At 36.7% G+C, this 12,891-nt stretch overlaps 1 pseudogene; it reads right to left on the reverse strand.

Moving 5' to 3' along the window:
- Positions 1-4,531: 4,531 nt before the first annotated feature.
- LOC145035649 (E3 ubiquitin-protein ligase PUB22 pseudogene) lies at positions 4,532-6,060 on the reverse strand (annotated as a pseudogene).
- Positions 6,061-12,891: the final 6,831 nt, after the last annotated feature.

Here is a 12,891-nt window from a genome sequence, read left to right on the forward strand (position 1 = left end):
ATAAATACAATTGTGGTCACAATTTATGTTCTCCAGTACAGCTAATTAATTACTTTTATTACTTATCTAAGATTAGATTGATCAATGAGAATTGTGAAACACTTTTAGATAAAAGCATTTCGAGGGTACACTAAAAAACATCTAATTGGATAAAATTCACGATGAATAGATGATGTATACCGCCCCCTGTCACCATAGATACAAAGCCATTAAAAAGGACTGAGCATATAATGGCTCTCATGAACGGCTCAACAAGTTTGGGGGCTCTAAGCAAACCAACAATTTGGAGCCCTTACACATTTATTATATTTAATGTTATAAACCTTCATCCTTTATCCGAATTTGGGACCGACAATAATAAACTAAAAAATTTAAAAATGGTGGAGTTAATTATATATATATGTTTTTTATGAATATATTAAGACATAATTATTAATTATTTGATTAATAATAACAATAAAAATAAACAATCACCAAGATGGATTAGGATTTATGATTATACCTGCAGCTTGCTGACTTGAGATTTGAGAATAGAAGTATATAAGATAATGGAAATTGGAAAGATCAAATCTGGAAAACTGAAAAAAATATCATTTCAGAGAAAAAATAAGAACTGGAAATAGAGAGAAAACGGATTAAGAATAAAATTATTCTGTAATCTGTTGTAAACTTGTAATCAATGAACAATGAAAAATTCACAAATTCACAAAGTATAACTGAAAATATAAAATACCATTGTAGTGTAACATAGTAATAGTGAACTTTGAGTTTGGGAAAGATTAGCAATTTTTGAAAAATGGGCTGATAGAATTTACCTTTAGTGATAAACAATCAGATGAGTAAATGACAATAATCGATCTTTACTTCAGAGATCAAAATGCTGCCTAATAATCGATTATATTCACAGATGGTAATGTTTTGATTTTTGAACAATGGAGTTTACCTACAAAAGTACAAATCATGAGAACTGAGAAGGAGTTATCAGAATGCTGTTATGGGGAACAGGAGAAGCTGAGAATGGAGGAGCCTAGAATCTTGATCGTTAATCAGAGATTCACTGATTCAGACTCCGAGAAATCGAGAATGGAGAAAAAGAAGAAACAACATAGCATGTAGAAGAAAAAGAACAAAATTGGTGTACATGAGGGCTAGAAATCAGGATTCACTGATGGTAATAGGTATTGGGTATTTGGGTTAAGTGTGGCCATAAGCCCTATCTTTGGTCAAACATAAATAAAGTCGGCCCTGATGGCTTTAACCAATGATTGATGAGGACTCAAATGTTTTTAAAGGTAGCTTTTAGTAACTCGAAGAGATAAATAATTAAGATTTAAGAAAAGTAAAACGCCATTGTGAGTTAGAACATACCTCATTTATAAAAACACTAATTCCAATAATACCTTTCGATTTTGTGGCTCTATGAGCACGAATCCTTCGATTTCGGTAAGAAACAAAACACTAACCCTTCGATTTCAATTTCGTGTCCCTATAAGCTGAAACCCTTCTATTTCAATAAAAACCGAAACACTATTTCCATCAATAGTTGATTGTGTGGCCGTGTGAGCACTACTCGTTCGATTTTCGGTGAAAAGTGAAGCAATGAAGATCGAGCTATAGAGGATAATACGTACTTGAAGAGGGTTTAGGAATTATAAGACGACACTTAAACTAAGATGACACACATATATCACATAGTGTACTCCATGTTTTTTTAATTATTATTATTATGAAAATGAAACATGACATACATAAATGAGTGTCATGTATAGTTTACGTATCATTAAAACACTTACTTTCTAGTAGTGGTTGCTGAACCGAGGGAATGATTATGTTAATGATACTTCTTTCTAGTAGTGAATTTTAGGTGTTTATTGTTTAATATAATATTTATTTATTTATTAAATATATATTGGTGTTCGGTTCAGGTTCAGGTGCAAGGATGGATTGGTATCCTCATCCCCCGTTTATTTATTCGGGGATTACCATCCCTGCCCCTAGGGCTGTAAACGAACCAAACGAACTCGAACAAGGTCTTGTTCATGTTCGTTCGTTTAAGTTAGCCGAACAACAAACGGACACGAACAGATAAACAAACGAGATTTTCTTGTTCATGTTCGTTCGTTTAACAAATTACTTTGTTCATGTTCGTTCATTTATGTTCGTGAACATGCTAAACGAACACAAACGAACAAACATATACGAACAAAGATAAAAAAAACATAAGTGAACATATATGAACATAAACGAACATATAATATAACAATATAATAAAAAAATTGAATATAGATGAATATAAATAAACTTAAACGAACGAATATAAACGAACGTAAATGAACATCATAAACGAACGTTCATGAACATAAATAAACGAACGAGACCATTGGTCATGTTTGTTCATTTAACTAAACGAACGATAATTTTTGTTCATGTTCGTTCATTTATTAAATAAACGAACATAAACGAACTTCCCGCCGAACAGTTTACGAACGGTTCGCCGAACGTTCAGTTCGTTTACAGCCCTACCCCCCGTACTCAGTCCGCTCAAGGATTCCCTTGTCAGATCAGATTAAAGTATTAGATGCCCCGTACGACATGAGTTTTTTCATCATCTCTAATACATATATTAGAAAAAAATAACAAAAAGTTTTAAAAAAATAAAATGATAATGTGATAATTTATTAAACTCTTTTAATCCAATGTGGATGTTTATTTTTAAGGGATAATGACTTGAAAGGGTAACGAACTTTCGACTTTTGTCATATTTAGTCACTAAACTTTTTTTCGTTATCTATTTGCCATTGAACTAGTGAAACTGTTCACATTTTACCCTTATGACCGGCTGTTACCGGTCATAAGGGTAAAATGTGAACAGTTTCAATAGTTTAGTGGCAAATAGATAACGAAAAAAAGTTTAGTGACTAAATGTGAACAAAATCTAAAGTTCGTTTCCCTCTAAAAAGTTCAATGACTAAATGTGAACAAACTTCCTATTGTATTATGTTTTAGCAAAATTATTTATTTTTGTTTAATTGTAGCAACATTTGTTGATGATTAAATCTATAAAATAAAAAAACAAAATGTAACATCCGGATTTTCAGGTATCATAATTTAAGTATTTTTCTTTTGAGTTAAGAAGAGAGACTCGATGAGTTGACGCCTCAACTCGTCGAGTAAGGTCGCGACTAATGACTCAGATTAATGAATGGACTCGATGAGTCGGTGAGGCGACTCGACGAGTCCACGCTGTTGGCAGAAACCCTAAATTTTTGGGCCGAGCCATATTTAAAGGCACTTATGGCCTTCAATTGCGACTACCTTTCCCATAAGTGAGAACCCTAGCGAGCTTGAGTGTGTAGAGTGAGAGGAAGAGCTATCTTGAGCTTTTTGGTGTGATAGATCTGGACCCTTCTAGGTCTAGAGAGCCGAGAATATGAAGCTTTAGTAGAGTAAACATTGGGGTTCGAAGTTAGGAAGCATAACCTTAACCAACAATGTGATGAAATAAAATGATGAGAGATAGGTGATGATAGAAAGGTGATGATAATTAGGTAAATAGATGATGATGAATATGTGATGTACGATGAAAGGAGATACCATAGCCTTAACCAGCAATGTGGCGATGCAGTAATCTATCAGAGTATAGATGGTGACCACGAACTATTCTAGACAACCCAGTGGAAACACCAGCATGCCATAACCTGTAGGTGATGAATTACAATTTCAGGCGATGTTGTAACTACGTATTCATGCGATGATACTCTAACCCCTTACTATGAATTACGAGTTCAGACGATTTTGTAACTACATATTCATGGGATGTCACAAAATTTCGCATGCCAAACCAATGGTCATAATTCACATCAGTGAGAATGATTCATTTTTTTTGTAAAACCAAAATCAGATTGGAAATTTTGATTTTTTATTTTGGAAAATGTCAAACCATTGGTTTTTTATTTCGGTTTTGGGTTTTTGTTTTTTTTTTAAATATATTTTCAGGGTTTTTTTTTATTTTTTTTATTTCATAGATTTCTTCATCAACAAATGTTGCTACAATTTAACAAAAATAAATAATTTGGTAAAACATAATATAAGAGGAAGTTTGTTCACATTTAGTCATTGAACTTTTTAGAGGGAAACGAACTTTCGATTTTGTTCATATTTAGTCACTAAACTTTTTTTCGTTATCTATTTGCCATTGAACTATTGAAACTGTTCACATTTTACCCCTATGACCGGCTTATGACCGGCAACAGCCGGTCATAGGGGTAAAATGTGAACAGTTTCAATAGTTCAATGGCAAATAGATAACGAAAAAAAGTTTAGTGACTAAATGTGACAAAAATCGAAAGTTCGTTACCCTTTCAAATCATTATCCCTATTTTTAATGAATACAAGCGGACCATAATAGGGAAGAAACAAATTAAAGTTATGTAATCACGATGTTGGGATTTACGTTTGCAGAATGCGAATAAACAAAAAATTGACGACTTAGAAAGATATTTCGAAGCTCTAACTATTTTTGCCATCTCGAAAAAAAAAAAAAACATCTCAAAGGAGTTTTTATTTTCCCCCCATTTCTAAAATATTTAGAGCGAAAATCTTATTGTTTTACAACTAATTACAAGACAATTATGATCATGAAGTTATGAAATCTTGACAATCAAGCCCAAGCAATAAATCTTAACTGTATTTATCCATATTTTCTTGCTTTAAGATGGATATGAAACACTTAAATTGTAGGGTATGCAAAAAGAATTCTTCCAAACCCTAGAATGCATCTTTAGAATCTCACTGGCACTCTCCTTCGTCTTCCTTCCACAATCTACTTGCAGCACCAAACACAACTTTCCGACCACCCCCAACTGCAACATCTCTCGTAAAACACTTCGGTTGCCGGAGAATTTCGCCACCGAATGCAAGATACTCACCGCCCTCTCACTGGCCACCGACGACACACGGAAGATCTTCTTGGAAACCACCGCTAATCCACCTCCATGTTTCAACAGCTCCGATCGTCCTTCTGCGCACTGACAAAGTTGGTCTAGAACCACAATAACCATCTCCGAGACTCTATTTTCTGTGCAATCCAGGAGGATGTCGATCAGCACCTGAACCGCCCCTGCCTCCGCCGCTTTCATCCTGTTCCGCCCCCATGGACAGACGTTGATGAGTAGCTTCAGTGTTGCCTTCGTTGCTTTCCGGGAGATTTCATCCACCAAGATTTGCACCAGCACCATGAAGAACCGAGGGTTTAATGACGTCACTTGCATGGGCTCCGCCACATCTAACATCGCTTTTAATAACATGACGGCGTAAGCACGTGACTTGAAACTGGCGGCGCGTTCCATCACGCGCGTCAACGTCTCAACAAAATCTCCAGTCTTCCCGTACAATGATTTAAGTCCCGTTGGAGACAGTTGAAGGTGGTAAAGAATGCTTAGAGCTTCGTCGGCTTCGGTTGAAACAAACTCATCGTCATCGCTAAATTCTCCGGCCTGTGGCGATGACATGGTGTGATTATCCACGTTGACTAAGATCGACGCAAGGTAATCAGCTGCTCCTGCTGATTGCATCAACCGCCTGTTCTTTCCGTTCTCCATAACAATTGTTTTTAACCTTTTCAAGCTCTTCATTTGTAACTGTGGAGACTTTGAATCCTTGAGGAGCTTTACGATTTCGGTTCTGGAGATCGGAAGGCGTGGCGTCGGAAACCTCTCGATGCCGGAAGACGCGTTAATGGTGCACCAAGATTGGATCAACCGGCGAAGGGTGTGATTTGGGGTGAGCTCAATATCAACGACGACTTGTTTGGTTACAGGACAAACGTCATTCTTCTGAGAGAACAACCATTTCTCGATGCTATCACGATCATATGTGATTCCGGTGGAGAGCGTTACAGGGTCTTTCATGATCTCAAGTGAAATTGGGCACAAGAAAAACCGAGGAACTTCAACATCGTTTTCGAGATCAGTCATTAATTAATGAATCAGGAATTTGATGATTATCTTAAAGAGATCGAAAACAATCGATTCTTTTGATGTAGTGGTTACGAATATAGATATGAATTGAATGATGCAAAAAGTTGCGAGAACTTGGTTTTATACGAGTTCAAGAAGATACTAATTTTGGAAAGAAAGTCAACACGTGCAAAATGTTTGACTTTTCAAATAGAATTGAGGAGCTCAAAGAGTGGCAAAAGAGTGTTTGTGGAGTGTGTAACTGTGTAAGCATAAATGTTCCTTTTTAGCCCTTTAACTTAAATCAACTGTCTTTTACATGGTCTAACGTTTATTATTTCCGCAAAATGGGTACAAACCTGCCACTTGGAAAAGTAATCCTAGTTATTTATAATATAAAAGGGTTAAAAAAATTATCATAGCAATACTAATATATATTCCGAAAGAATATTTTTGATCCATTAATAATGTTAATTGTATAAAAGTATGTCTTCAAATAGTTAAATACAGACAAGTATTTACTTTTAATTTCATGGTTGATTTGGAAATTTTAATACAATGTGTGCAATTTGTGAATATTTCTTCTTGTTGTTACTGGGGACTGGTTAATGGTGGTGCTGTTTAAATGAAAGTCGTTTTTTTTGCCAAAGTGCCAAGTGTTAATAGGCAATAGTTTCCTTTGACTTTTAAATCTACTAAGGTCGACTGTTCTTTCCTAATCGACTGTTCTAAATTGAATAAAATTTAGGAACATTTAAAGATATCGATAATGTTCAACAAGTAATAAATAATATAAGAATTGTTATTTGAGTCGTGAGTAAAATCTTAAACTAGCAACCGAAAAGTGTACATTTATACTTTTTAGATTTTAGCATTGAGATTAAAATTTCTTGATATTTTTACATTTTACCAATAAAATGTTATGTATCCATTATTCATTTTTTATGATTTATTCATTAAAATGACTATATATATCAAAAACTTATTTTTCTCAAAAACCATACTTTTTTAAAATATAAAAAAGACATTTATCTTGTTAAATGGTTTCGCTAAATTCATTAAAAAATACACTTATCTTGTTAAATGGATTCACCAATTAAATTCACGAATAGGCATAACATAGAAAACTTGTTTACATTTTCTGATACAATCTCTTGTAAATTTATTAATCTTCGTGAGAATTGCATTTTTTTTTTTATGAATTGAAGTAATATCAACTGGTTAAGGTTCTTACTCTTTATAGCGAAGATTCTATATAATGAGATTTTACTTTCCATGGATTTGTGAAAAGCTATATCAAGCTTTGACAACGTAGTTTTCAAAATGTCTTACTTGATAAATCATTTAAGTATTCAAAAATCTGTTAACGAAAACAATACTATGTATACTATTTATTAGTCGACAACTTCAGCTTTAAATGTTACTAAATACTTTGAGTTTTATTAAAAATTAAAAAGTTGATTAAGAAAGGACAGTTGACTTTTGTAGTTTTGTAGGCTAGCTGTTGAAGAAAATTGCACAAAGGAGTATTGGCACTTGGCACCTGGCAGACAACGAATTTCATATACATCACGACCACTAACCCCACTAACAACAAGAAGAATATTCAAAATTTGCACACATCGTACTGTAATTTCCAAACCAACCCCCAAAATTACTTTTAGGTGCATTAAAACTTTTTTTATTTTTTTTTTATTTTTTATAACATATATGACATTTAGCAGGTTTTTCCACTCTTATCCGGTTACTACTTGCTGATGTGAGTTGTGGAAGCTGAGTTGGACATAGACCATTCCAAAAACTTGCATCGTTCTTGTTTTTTTACTACACCTACATATCGGAGGGGAAAAAGAAGGTGATGTTCTATATTCTTTAAACATCAAAAAGCTTATCAGTTTATCATCTCCACACCACCTTCTTGAAAGTCAACCACCATCATCTTAACGCCATCATCATCTTTCCAAATCCATTTCCTTTTTATCGATTGGCATGGAAAAAAAATATCCATATTTTGGGATATAACAACAAAAGCACAATGAGATATAACAGGTTTCCACAATGAAAGGAATCGATACAAATATATGTTGAATTTGACTTTGACTGAAATGAAAGGAGTCCATAAACATCTGAAGAATTTTCAGAATAAAAAACTATGATTTAGACTACCACACAAAAGCAATGTAGATTCAATAAAGTAAATGCTTTGATCCACAATGCCAAACCGTGTTTAAGTGCCAAGTGTACGGTGAAAGAAGCCCTAGATTCAGTAAGCAAAACTACTTAATTTGAAAATTTTCATAATCAAAACCATTCTTTCAAAATACCAATGCAAAGTGATACGATGACTGCATAATTGGCTTCTTAGCTCGATGTAACACCCTAAATCTGGTATGTCTCGAGACCCCCCAAGAAATTCATTTTAGCATAAGTGGTCCCTTAAGTACGCTGGGTGTACTTAAGTGTACGTTTAGCGTACTACACTTGGTTGGCCACGGAGGATATAGGGGTACGCTGGGCGTACCAAGCCGTACGCCAAGCGTACGTGCCAGGGGTTCAAAACCCTAATTGTCGGACATAAGACCTATTTAAACGACCTTAAGTGCCTTGGACTTAGCCCTAGAGAGCCTCCACTGCCTTAGAACGCCCTTACACTCTAGAGAACTTGTGTAAGACCATTTTGAGCTTAGACAAATGCATTGTGACTCTTTTAGTGTTTATTCCAAGAACAAGAGGTGGTTTTACAAGCTTGGAACGAGTTGGTGCTTCAAGATCCTGCATCTTAGTCATCTTGCAAAGCTTCTGGAGGTATAAAGCTTGCACTTTTCCATCTTAATCTCTAGATCTAGATATGGTTTCTTGTTTGGTCCCTTTTGGATGATTTTGTACCTCCTTTGAGAGTTAAGCAACTCCAGGAGAAGGGATAGACAGATCTGAGGTCCTTTAGTCCTTTAGTACCATAAAAATGGAAGTTTGATGAGAGCTTTGGCCTCATGCATGGGTTAAAGACCTTGGAAAGGTCTTAACGGAGAGTTTGGGTGTTTTTGAGTCATGCAAAGGCATAAAGTTGCCAACTTTATGCCTTAGGACATCTTTACAAACTTAGATCTAGTTTTTGGACGTAAAGGAATCGAGTATTAAGCACTTAATAGGGAAAGTGCTTAAACTGAGGGTACGTTGGGCGTAACTCAGTGCACGCAAGGCGTAGTCCCATGTCCCAATATGCGGCGCGTACCAAGAAGGTACGTTGAGCGTACGCAATGCAGATGGGCCGAACTTGTTTTGGGCCCTTAGGTTATTTAGGCCTCATTTGATTATTAGGCCTGGTATAATCTGGGAATTATGAGTCATATAATTGTTGCGGGCCATGGAATTAGTATTAGGCCTTTATTGGGCCAAGAAGCCCATTAAGGATTTTGGACTTGGGCTTTGGGCCCATTAGCAAAGGATGGATATTAGGCCTTATGGAAGGGTTGGGGAGCTGGGCTCCCTTGGTTAACCAAAGTTCTAACATTGATTAATATTATCATTCAGCTTGGGAGGTTTCGGATTGTTAAAAGAGTAGCTATTGTATTCAGTAGACAGAGGTGAGTCTCCTCACCATACCAATGAATCTAAGGCACCAAGGACGGCCCATTATGTGATTATGATACATGTGTTAGACATCCTGTGATTTGATATGTTATGTGATTGTGGTTGTATGTAAGACCTTGGGGGGGGGGGGGGGGGTTCCTAAGGCACTTAAGTGTAAGACCTTAGAGGGTTTCCTTGGCATCTTAGGTCAAAGACCTCGGGGGTTTCCTGAGGCATTGGGCTAAGATCATGTGGAGCTTCCCATGGCACCCAGAGTAAGACCCCGGAGGGTTTCCAGGGGTTCCTTATGTGATTGGCATGCATGGTTTATGTGTTTTGGATAGCTGTTTAGCTAGTATGTTATGCTATACGTGTTTGTGTGGGTGTGCTCTGGGGAACTCACTAAGCTTTCAAGCTTACCGTTTGTGGATTTGTTTCAGGTACATCTAAGTCCAAGGGAAAGGGTAGGGCGTGATGGTCCAACGTTCACTCTATCTCTCCTTTACTAGTGTGTTTTGGGATACTATGATGTTTTTAAAATAAGATAATGATGTAATGAATGTGAATTTGAAAACATATATTTTTGGAAATTTATGGCTTATGCAAATGGTTTGATTATTGAAAAATGAAAATTTTCTTTGTAAACATTTGGTTTGTTACACTCGACTTCGTGTTTGATTCAAAAGCACTACAAATTTATTATGAAAATGCTAAGAAAACGATCAAAGTTGTGAATCAGAGGTTTTAATTTTGACAATACTAAGAAGCCAATTGAAGACGTAAGCGGTGGAACCTTCTTCTCTTTGTAGCTTTCCTCATTCCCCAACCCTTGATATCATACTCTCTACTAGGGATGAAAGTGGGTCCAAACCCGGACCGGATGGACCCAGACCCGGAAAACCAGGAACCGGTTAACGAGATTTTGTAGAACAGAAAACCGAACCAGTATATAGGAACCGGTTCCGGGTAAAGTGGGTCTAGAACCAGAAAATTCGGAAACATCAAAGTGGGTAGGTTGGAACTGGATAAAATGGATTTAGAAACGGAAAACCTGGAAAAACCAGAATTTTTTGTAATTACTTACTACTTAGTGGTTTGAACTTTGAAAATTTACATATTGATATCCCGACTTTTGGGGACTGTGACTTATTGAATATGAAACCAAAATTAACAAAATTATAGTCTAAAATCATGTACAAACTCTAAAATACACTTTGGAAAAAAGATCATGTCAATCCGACTTTAAACAAATGAGATATGCATGTGTTAACATTTTCACATAATACAAAGTACAAAAACAAATAGCTGAAAAGTTGAAAATTTTCAGTTTTGATATCCCGACTTCGGAGGACTGTAAATCATTGAATGTTAAACGAAAAATGACAAAATTATAGTCTAAACTCATTTAAAAACTGTAAACTACAAGTTGGAAAAAACCACATGTCAATCCGACTTCAAACGAATTAGATATGCATGTTTTAAAGCTTTCACCGAATACAAAAAACTGAAAAACTAAAAACTTCCAGCCTTGATATCTCGACTTTAGGGGAATATAAGTCAATGAATATAAAACTAAAAATGACAAATTTATAGTCTAAAATCATGTACAAACTCTAAACTACATATTGGAAAAAACCGCATGTCAATTGGAGTTCAAAACGAATGATGTAACAGCCCGGAATTTCAGGTATTGCTTTAAAACTATTTTTGGGGCATTTTGAGGAGGGGACTCGGCGAGTTGGTGCCTGACTCGCCGAGTAGGACCACGGACTTGGTCGCAGATTCGCGACTGGACTCGACGAGTCCATTAGGGACTCGGCGAGTCGACGCTGTTCAGCAGAAACCCTATCCGTTTGGTTATGGATCGTATATAATGCCTCTTAGGCCGTCATTGTACGTTTTTTGGCCGATTGTGAAGAACCTAAGCATCTGTGGACGACTAGAGGAGAAGGGAAGGCTATTGGGACTTTGAGGAGATTGTTAGGCAAGAAGAGGCAAGGTTGTGGTCAAAGGAAGATCAAGAGGATTGAGCTCTGAAGGTTGGGGACATAGAGAACACGTTTTCCAGGTAATACTCGGACCATTTCTGTTGTTTTGGTGGTGTACACGAATCTAGGTTTTATGAGACCCATTTGGGGATTAGATAGATTATTATGTTGTTACCCAATCGTCTATACCCCAGTAATAGGATGCTTAGAGGTCCAGAAAGTCCCATGGGTGCATGTCTCGGGACCATGCGTATTTCAGGAGGCAGATGATCGACTGCATGGCATGGACTCGCCGAGTCCAATGATCAGACTCGGCGAGTAGCTTGAAGATTTACTGGGACTCGCCGAGTCGTTCTTCAGACTCGGCGAGTAGTTGAGGATTCATTGGAACTCGTCGAGTTGTCTTCAGACTCGGCGAGTGGAGTCGGGGTGGCCCCGCGATTCTTCCACGAGGACCTCGTCGAGTCAAGAGGGATACTCGACGAGTAGAAAGGAGAACAACAGGGAAAATTGGGGAGGACGTCTAGACTCGCCGAGTCGCCTTTGCACTCGACGAGTCCGGTCAAGTTGACCGTTGACCAGAGTTGACCTGCATGTAAATTCTTAGGGTCAGTTGTCTTGAATGATAAGAGTATTAATAAGGGTATATGGTATTATAGGGAGTCTGCAGATCGGCGGATCGAGCGCGAGTAGTTTCAAGAGTTGATAGCTTACATTACCACGAGGTGAGTCTTCTCACTATACTGTACCCGGAAGGGTTTGACTGTGTGACCGGAAGGTCGGATATGTTATGTGTTATATATATGCTATAATTGAAAGGAATAGTTGCTATGCATGCTATGTATGTTTCTATGGGCCGGAAGGCAATGTATTATGTGACAGGAAGGTCAGGTATGATATATGATATATGTGATATATGCGTTAGAGTAAATGTATTATGTGTTATATATGTTTATGGGCCGGAAGACAATCATGTTATGGGCCGGAAGGCAATTATCTTATGGGCCGGAAGGCAATTATATTATGGGCCGGAAGGCGATTATCATATGGGCCGGAAGGCATTGTACTGTGGACCGGAAGGTCCGGGCCTGGAAAGGCGTATATGTGTAAGTGGTATACTAGGGAACTCACTAAGCATTTATGCTTACAAGTTGTTATGTATGTGTTTCAGGTACTAGCGAGGACCGTGGGAAGGCGCCGGCATGATGCATACACACTGCTGATATTTGAGATCTTGGGAATTTTACATATGTATTTGTTTTGAAACATGAAATAAATATTATTGGTTGAATGAACTCACTTTATTTAAAATGAAAATTTTATTTGAAAATTTGCGTTGTTACAAATGAGATATGTATCTTTTAAACCTTTCACAA

This window comes from Lactuca saligna, chromosome 1 (assembly GCF_052625555.1).
Source record: "Lactuca saligna cultivar CGN05327 chromosome 1, ASM5262555v1, whole genome shotgun sequence".
Taxonomy (NCBI): Eukaryota; Viridiplantae; Streptophyta; class Magnoliopsida; order Asterales; family Asteraceae; genus Lactuca; species Lactuca saligna.